This window comes from Sinocyclocheilus rhinocerous, unplaced genomic scaffold, assembly GCF_001515625.1.
Source record: "Sinocyclocheilus rhinocerous isolate Xijiao unplaced genomic scaffold, SAMN03320098_v1.1 scaffold251, whole genome shotgun sequence".
Taxonomy (NCBI): Eukaryota; Metazoa; Chordata; class Actinopteri; order Cypriniformes; family Cyprinidae; genus Sinocyclocheilus; species Sinocyclocheilus rhinocerous.
The window spans coordinates 161,368-169,070 of record NW_015624204.1 but is presented as its reverse complement, the minus strand read 5'-3'; the positions used below and the strand labels follow the sequence as shown (position 1 = coordinate 169,070).

At 38.1% G+C, this 7,703-nt stretch overlaps 1 protein-coding gene across 1 annotated transcript in view; it reads right to left on the bottom strand.

Annotated features, from left to right (window-relative positions):
- Window positions 1–7,703, bottom strand: part of prkcea (protein kinase C, epsilon a) — a 62,325-nt gene that overhangs the window by 38,144 nt on the left and 16,478 nt on the right. The gene's annotated exons all lie outside the window — the stretch shown is intronic.

The following is a 7,703-nucleotide window of genomic DNA, read 5'->3' as shown; positions in this document are numbered from 1 at the left end:
GAAGTGAAGTAAACTTCAACGGATTTCCCCTGCTCAGGGAGTAGGGAGCAAACAACACTGTGTAGGGAGCATGTCAATCGGTACACAGTTCATGCACGTAGCTCACTTCTAACGAGCTGGTTATCTGAATCGGGTGTGTTAACTAAGCGAGACATGCAAAATATGCAGAGCGGGGAGGCACGAGGACTGGAATTGGGAACCGCGTTGGGCTACATCATGTGTCATTCACCAGTGAGAAAACTTTATAGTACAGTTAGTAAAAGTGCTACAATACCAGGAAGGAAGATCGGGTTGTTGATGTTGGTCTGCCATTCTCGCTCTGTCTGCACAGCGTGCGTGAATGCGCTGATGACATATCCTGTCTGAACGAACAGGGTGCACAGAGGTATGCTAATACATATGTTGACAGGCAGATAGGAAAGCCAATTAAAACGCTCGGACCGAGCGTTTTGATTGGACGAACATTTCTTGGTCCTACGCCTTCCACAGAATGTATAAATACAGATAAATACATTTAGACCACTTAACTTAATGATTGCTATCGGGATGTGAAGACACTTTCAACCAGCATAACAAAAAATGTTTCTGAAGACAATCACCTATTGCACCTTTAAGTAACTAATAAAAATGAGGAAAGCACAAAAATGACTAAAACCTAAAACTAAGATTAAAATTAAAACTGCAAATATAAAATGAAAGATAAGTCAAATAATAATTATAAAAGAATCTGAATAATAATTATAATTATGCACATACTAATTAGAAAATACTAACAAAGACTGCAATAATTGCTGAAAGTAAAGAAATATTAAGAAAGAAAGAAAGAAAGATCACAAACATCTAAAAGGGAAGGGACTACAATACACATACTCACCCCTTTACAATCATTATCTATCTCATTCAAGTCTGATGACATGCAGCAGGTGAGAATGCATGAACACGTTCCCTAGTGTCCATGGTGATCAGGGACGACTGCATGTGCGCTCCACCAAACCATGATCACTCACTTCCATCCGCACCATATTCATCGTTCTACGCCTCTCTCTGTTGCTCTCTTTTTGTTTGTGTATATTTCGGCCACTATTCTCCTGATTGGCTTATGGAAGGCTGAGCTGATGAGAGTTTGAGCCGAGCGGCTGTATTCGCCCACGGTCAGACAGCCAAGAGGAGCTCGGAGCAGCCTCCACCCACGCCAATGCCACTTCAGCCCCAGACACGCCACCCACAAGCACTCTCCAATCCAGCCAGAGCACAGCATGGGACCAATTAAAATGGCATCAATCAGAAAAAGAGAGGGATAGAGAGAGAGAGATTGCAAATCTGCTTATAACTCAGTGACAGTTGGTTCCATAACTTCAGATTGATCAGTGAGTGGCAGATGAGCCACACAACCTTCAACTTCATTATCCCAGGTAAAGTTTAGAGCTAGAGAAATAGTGCAGATTGATAGCACCCTGCAGGTACATGCTGGAACAACCTGGTTAGTGCCAGTTTGGTGTTAGTCTAGCTGGTTGACCACTGTAGTTCTGTTGAATTTGGTCTTTCTTTTGAAACAAAGGGAAATGTGCTGGTTAAGACCAGCATCACTTGCTACAGACCAACATCCAAAACACACCATATGCTGGTCAGTGGCGTGCACGAGGGGGGGGAAGGACCCACCCAGACCACGATTTCTGACCGCAAATTCTACCGAGGCCACCACCCGCCAGACCGCGATGAGGACTTGGCCATTCATAATTATTACAAATTGACTGTTGTTGAATCTAATTTACATTAAATGGCGAACCACATTTACTTCCTTTCAAACAGTAATTAATCAACACAAACTGCAAAAGCAAAAGCTATAATCTGTTATAAAATCATCTTGACTCACTCAGTCAGATTAAGTGAAGAGAAAGCGCTGTTTGTGCTTGTGCATGTATCCTGCATCAAAGTGCAAGTAGTTCACTCCAGTACTGTATGTTGCTTCATAAAAGCATATATAGTAAAAGATTGTGTTCATAAACAGTTTAAGTGTATTTTGAATGATTTCTGCTGAGTTCAGTAAGAATCAGCACTGGAACTGTAGCAACTCTCCTACTGTATGAATACAGTAGGCTGTTAACAGGAGTGGCAAAATAAATACACTTAGAAATACTTAGAATTTAAGACGTGTAATTTTCATTACCAATGACTGCAACATACACTAACGACACATCATCAAATTAAATAAGCAGTATAGTATACACTATTCAAAAGTTTGGGGTCATGCATTAAATGGGTCAGATGATGCGATTTCAAGTTTTCCTTTCTCTTTGGAGTGTTACAAGCTGTTCGTGAATAGATAAGATCCCTAAAGTTGCAAAGACTAAAGTCTCAAACCCAAAGAGATATTCTTTATAAAAGTTAAGACTGGTCCACGCCCTCCTAAAACGCCTCGTTTAAACAAGCCCCCACATGTCTACGTCACGATGTGGGAAGATTTGCATAACACCACCCAAATGTTCACGCAATTGTTGCTGCCACCGCAGCCGCCATGTTGTGAAGATGCTGTGTGTTTTGCACATTTCATTACACCAAATACACAAAATAATGTTCTTTTAAGCAACATCATATGACCCCTTTAAATTGATCTGAAGTGGCAGTAAAGACATTTATAATGTTATAAAAAAAATTATTTCAAATAATAAAATGTTCTTTTAAACTTTCTATTAACCAAATAATTATATTTAAAAATATATTAATATATAATTAAAATTATTAAAACATATATGAATAATATATGAATATTAACTGTTTTCAATATTGATAATAATAATAATTTAAAAAATCTTGAGTACCAGACCAGCATATCAAAATGATTCGTGAAGGATCATGTGACACTGAAGACTGGAGTAATGACTGCTGAAAATTCAGCATTGAGCTTTACATTTTAAAGTATATTAAAACAGAAAACAGATTTTAAAGTGTCATAATAAATTGTAAAGAAAGAAAGAAAAAGATTCATTCAACATGTAGTTGAGTCACAATAATGTTGTCAAGCAGTCATGTCTCTGGCAAGCTTGGCAGGTGATACCAGTCATATTATGGAGCAACAGTAGCGTAGTGATCCGAGATGTTATCCAACTAGCCATCTGTCACATGACTCTCTATCGCTTTCTAAATTACAGAATGAGTGCAGATTATTCTTTTGAGGGTCCTTTATCGCTTGAAGGGAAATATGTTAAAATGACCAGTAATCTTTAAAGGGGTCCTAGATTATGATTTCACTTTTTCTTTTTTTTTTACTTTAGTTAGTGTGTAATGTTGCTGTTTGAGCATAAAAAACATTTGCAAAGTTACAACGCTCAAAGTTCAATGCAAAGGGAGATATTTTATTTAACAGAATTCGCTTTTTAAAGCCTACAACACATGGCTGGTATGGACTACAACAAGCTTCTTCCTGGGTTGGTGACATCACAAACCCTATAATTTACATAAACCCTGCCCCCGGGAACACGCAACAAAGGGGGTGAGGCCATGTTGGGCTGCTTTAGAGAAGATGAAGAGTCATTGTAGTAGAGTGTCACTGTTATAAATGAAACAATTACTCTAAAAAACGTGCTACAAAGCAATCATGCTGTACTAAAGATTTAATAAGGATAAAACCGTATATCAAAAGCTAACATAAACAGCAGTAGCATTTACAAATAACAGTGTATCTACAAAGTATGAGACAACTACAAACAAATACCATTCTAAAACGTCCTGTAAGAGCTCTGCTTGCACAGGTTCTGCTCGATCCTCTTCACTAATATTCTCAGGGTCTGATTCGGGCTCTAATTGAGAAGGCAATATTGACGTTTGTTTTGTTTACAATACACCAGAGGACATGCAACTACCTGTAATGTTAAGGGGGCATGACGTTTCCAGACAACGTGCACTAGGCAGGTTAGCGAATCACAACACACTGTGGCAGCTAACTAATCTGAGCTCATTGTGTATTTCTGAGGGAGGGGCTTCATAGTAGTGGTCATATCCATATTAGACAGAACTGAACGACGACAGCGAACAAGAGGGAGAATGTGAGCTGTGTGTGCTCAGGCACTGCCGTTCTCAGCGCATTGTCAAAATAAAAGTCCCGCCTTGAACACATCGGCCAAACAGAAAAAATGTATCGGCCGATGCCGATATTTGAAAAATGCCAAATATCAGCCGATATATCGGCCTTGGCGATATATCGGTCGACCACTACTTCATAGAACCAGGAAGTCAACAGAGTGCTTTTACGAGAACGGAAACAGAGTTGTAGAATAAAGGTAAATATGTGAAAGATAATGCAGTTTTTTTTAAAACGAAGCATGAACATGTTACAGTGCACCCCATAAACACAAGCGAGCCTTCGAAAATAGCTGATTTACCACCCCTTTAAGAGCTCCAACGCCAATATTGGGATTACAGATATTATCAAACATAATACTTCACATAAAATTGCATATACTTAAGAATCAGTGTGTTTTCATAATGCCACGCAAACCAAACAGGATTTAAATGACAAACATCTGTGCAAGGCTATCGCTAACTAATCCGAATACTCTTCACAATGGCAACGTCATTGTTCAGATTTTGACCTTGTCCACTCTTTCACCCTTTTCTCCATCTATTTCTTTCTCTCCTGCTCTCAGACCTCTCACCCACTCTATCCATCTATAAGTGAGCACACAGGCTCGTTTCCATGGCAACCCCTGCAATCTAAACCATCTCAGTGCCTGGGCCGCCCCGCTGAACAAACATACGCAACAACCTCAGAAGATCCCCTGCTCAACATACAGATAGACAGATTTGGATTTTAAGAAAGAGGGAGACGTAGGGAAGCTGACAAGAGAAAGAGAAAGAGAAAACCCGGAAGAAAATGGAATAGAGAACATTTAGCGCACTGCGGCCTCAAATAAAGAAACTCATTAAGGAAAAGAGAGAGAGAAAATATAAATCTAAAAATAGCCAATTCCACCTCTCCTAGCAGCCCTGCATACATTTGCATGATAAGCAGCAAAAAGCTGACACTCACTGAGCGGTGAACACATGAACCCTGGGAGAAAGTTCAAGTGTAGGATGAACAGGGATGAGGACAGCCAATCAGGAAGAAGATGGACAGAAACAGGGTTAAAGGGGTTTGTTTGGGACAGCTGAAGCAATATTTGGTCTTTGCTATGAATGTGTATTACTGTAGTGTGTGTGTTCAGTAAGTGTATTCCTGATAAGTGTTTTGAGAGTGTCCAGCTTTGAGGTAAAAAAAAAAAAGCACCTTTTAAATACACAATATATGGCAGCATATCAGTTATCAAATATTTTTTTTTATCGGTATCATTTATCATATTGGATATATTGATCAATACTGGATATTTATTAGGGTAATTTTTCCTATTTTTTACTTAGACATTTACATTCAGTGGTAACACTGCCATCAAACACTCACTAACACAAGCAGATCCGAGTACAATTTTTTATGCATTTGAAAAGAGTCTCTTATGCTCACAAAAGATGCATTTATTTGATTATAAAATACAGTAAAAATAGTAATATTGTGAAATGTTATCACAATTTAAAATAACTATTTTCTCTTTTAATATATTTTTAAAAATGTAATTCATTCCAGAAAGCTGAAATTTCAGCAGCCCTCAGTGTCATGTGATCCTTCAGAAATCATTTGAATATGCTGATTTGGTGCTCAAGAAATATTACTTTTTATTATCAATTCAAAAAAACAGTTATGCTGCTTATTTTTTTATTTTTTTATTTTTTGTGAAAACTTTGATACATTTTTTCAGGATTATTTTCTAAATAGAAGGGTAAAAATACAGCATTTATTTGAAATTAAAATCTTCTGTAACACCATAAATGTCTTTACTGACACTTTTGATCAATGTATGCTACTTTGCTGAATAAACATATTAATTTCTGTAAAAAAAAAAAAATTACTGACCTCAACTTTTGGACAGTATTTTGTGTGTGTGTGTGGGTGTGCATATATGTACATATATACACCTATATATATATATATATAATATGGTATATATATATATATAATATGGCTTTAATATGGTTAAATGTACTGAATGGTAGAATGAGTCAGAAGCCTGAGGAAGGAGAAATACATTTGGCTGATGAGAGGATCACTTTAAATAGAGAAGGGTAAAGATAGAAGCACAGCGTCTGTCACCTCTCATCAGAAGGGTGAGCTGATAACGGCAAAAGGGACAAACTTACTCAAAGCAGGTGGGAGCCAGTATACTTCATTGCTCGCATTTTCTTTTCAATATCACAAGATTTATGTGTATATAAACACACTCAGGCAGTGGAACAGACAGTAATATGTTTCATTTATCCGAATGAAACATCTGTGACCAGCGCAGCTCGGGTGAGAAGCCTCTGATATCATCAGTCTTTAAACAGCAATGAAAATGTGTGCTCTGAATTGGGCTTAACTCACAAAAGAGCCTAGTGGGACATTGGGTCAGGAAGGTAGGAACGTGGGTAATTTTTACAGAAAGCAAGGATGCCGCAGTGCCTGAGCTATTCTGGTCTGCGTAGCTTGAGGTGCCACTGAAAATAGCTCAACTGCCCTTCATATGTAAAGAGATTCTCTTGCCTGTGTGTGTAAGACTCATTGATTGGATCTGTTTGTGGAAACAAGACAACAATCTTCCACCTCAACGTACCAAAAACTGCCCTCACCTGCTATTGGTGGTATGGTTGCCATGGCAGCAAATATCAAAGGTCATGACTTGGGATGGGAATTGTAAGAAATGGAACAATTTGTGTTAAGTCCCATTCATACCAAGTACGTTAACTATCCACATCACAACTATAACGACACAGGAACGTTATCGCTGGAAGAGTTTATTTTCCAGCTGATGAATGATAACAAAATTGACAGCCAGTCAGAACAGAACCAGACAATCCATCCTGCTTTAAAAAGCTTGAGCATTTAAAGTGACAGACAACAAAACTGCAGTGCATGCCTATAATAAACATAACGCTATCATGCGTTGGTGTGGACTAGGGCTGCACGATAAATCGCATGCGATATTTAACGCGCATCTTGTCAGTAAAGCCATTCTGTAATCAGCGGTAAATCTCCATCACCTGTGGGCTTTCATTCACCTGCGAGCAGCATTAACTACACAGAGCCGTTGTTCACCGACAAGCTGTGCAAAACATGCGCAAAATATGATCGTGGTTTTGCGCAGCTTGTCGGTGAACAACGGCTCTGTGTAGTTAATGCTGCTCAATGTGAAATCCCGCAGGTGATGGAGATTTACCGCTGATTACAGAATGGCTTTACTGACAAGATGCGCGTTAAATATCGCATGCGATTTATCGTGCAGCCCTAGTGTGGACGCTAATAGTTATCGTTCTTGGTGTAAATTAGATTTTTTATCTGATTCCTCTTAACAATTCCTGTTCCTTATCATTCAGTTACATTAATGATTCTTTTTAATAAAGTGTATCTTAAAGTGTAACTCATGAAGTGTATCTATAACTACACATCATAAAATAAATTAATTTAGGTCTCAAGAGCCTCAAGAACATAACAATTAGTAACATACCATAACATAACATAAGTAACAATTCTTGGATCATGGCATAGGACATAACAAAAACTACGTGACTCACATTGGTTGAGAAACAACTGATTCATAGGTATTTGTGATTCAATAAAAATAATAAAAAATATGCTTGAG